Source organism: Ursus maritimus, unplaced genomic scaffold, assembly GCF_017311325.1.
Source record: "Ursus maritimus isolate PB19 unplaced genomic scaffold, ASM1731132v1 scaffold_5, whole genome shotgun sequence".
Classification (NCBI taxonomy): Eukaryota; Metazoa; Chordata; class Mammalia; order Carnivora; family Ursidae; genus Ursus; species Ursus maritimus.
In genome coordinates, this window is record NW_024426663.1 from 65,224,398 (window position 1) to 65,226,334 (window position 1,937).

Here is a 1,937-nt window from a genome sequence, read left to right on the forward strand (position 1 = left end):
GTTCAATTCCTAGGCCCTAGCCACAGAACCCGAGAGCACCGAGGGGAAGTCTCTCCCCTCTAGCAGGAAGGAGGCTGGCACATTTGACTGACTTTCCAGGGGGAGGAACAGGAGGCCAGGGTTGTTGGCCTCTAGTGAGGCCCACATTTCCATAGGGCGTGGAAGAGAGCTGGAATTGTATCCCATGTAATTATTAATTATACATGTAATTTTAGGAACAAAAATGGAGTAATTCTGTGTGCATGGTCATTGTCACTTGTTTTTTCTTCATTATCAACACATAGATTTGGGGTGTATAGTCTGACGCACGCGTGTCCTTACCTGGGTAACCTTGCCTGTTCCTTGCTCTCTCATTGCCTTTGTGAGAGGGAAAACTAGGCTATCTGTTCCTACTGACATAATATAAATTAAGAAAAGGAAAAACTGCCACTTCTTTGTATACACAGCTATGAAAGTAGGTCCCTGGGACTGAGTAAAACCCACAAATGGGCATTTTCCTTCTAGGAAACTATTTTTTTGTTACTCTGAAGCCCAGGCAGAGGATAAAAATCAAATTTGTGCACAGTGCCAACATCGTTAAATTGTAACACCTTAAAATCACATTATCTATCTACTCTTAATTTCTTCCGAATCTCACAAAACTCGGTGTTCAACCAGAGCCACACTCTGATTTCTCCAAGAAATTCATATGCTGCTCTGCCCTTCTGTGGGGCATTTGGAGAGATTGTTTGTTTTTAATCACTGTGCTATTTTTGGCCCTCCTCAGTATTTTTCCTTGATAATCGGTGAGGGAATATAGCACATGCCAGTGCTGGGACTTGAGTTATTTCTAGTTGCAACACTGACAATCACCATATCTGGTCCTGACAGATGGCATCTCATAGGCTCAAGTGAAAAAGACAAGGTTTTGAGAGACAAGTACAATAAACGTGGTTTGGCGTATGTTGGGTGGTACTTGATGACAGGCTTCCCCAAGACAAAGCAAAGAAAGAAAACAAGCCAGGGGCCAGTTTATGCTTGGGTACTTTCCCAGAATTTGCACAGGCCCCAAAGAAGAGAAATTTCTTTTCAGATTTGTGCACTGGAAAACATTGCTTGGTGAGACTGATGAGAAAACACCTCCACATCCTCACACCCAATCTGAGGGAAAAACCACCTTCAGTCCCCACCCAGCTGGAATTCCCCACTCGATCCACTTTTTGGTAAAATTCAAAGAACAGATGTGACAACTGGTTCCGGCTCTCATCCCATGCACCTAGAACATTCTATGATTAGTGTTTGTATGTGTGTGTATGGGGGTGGGCAACGTACACTGCCATTTCAGACCGGCCTGATATTTGGGAGATTTGGGGCCATTATACTTGGCAGTTATTTTCCTAAATTATCATGAGGGGGGAAAATCTCATACAAATAGGTTATTGCAGTTAATGGATTTGCTTCACATTTAAGCTGTTTCCTGGTCCTCCATCACCTGGGAGGGGAGGAAGACACATGAACTATGTTTTATTAAGCAAGTCTAAGGCCCACAAAGAGGACAAGAAAATGACCCTCTGTGACTGAGGATGTAGGGAAGCTCTAAGATTCCCCTTGGGGCGTCACGGTGCAGCATTTGAATGGATGGGTGGAAGTCGGCGTGTGGATTTTCTTCCCTGAGGGGCTTCTCAAAACATAGGAGACTCTTTACTAGGAATAACTTAGAGGCCATGCCCAATACACTGCAAGTCATCATTACAAAAGTCCAGGGTGGTTTTGACTGGTCTTACGAATCTTGAACAGTGTAATGGATTTACTCCTAGGAGATGATTCAGAAATGGGAAGTTTGGGCCCCTGCCATTCCTGTGTGTGAGGTTGAGAGTAGAAGTGACTTCGGTCCCTTGGGTCGTCAGTTCCAGGACAGCAGGTGCTGCTTGCACAGGTCCTGACCTCTTCAAGAATTA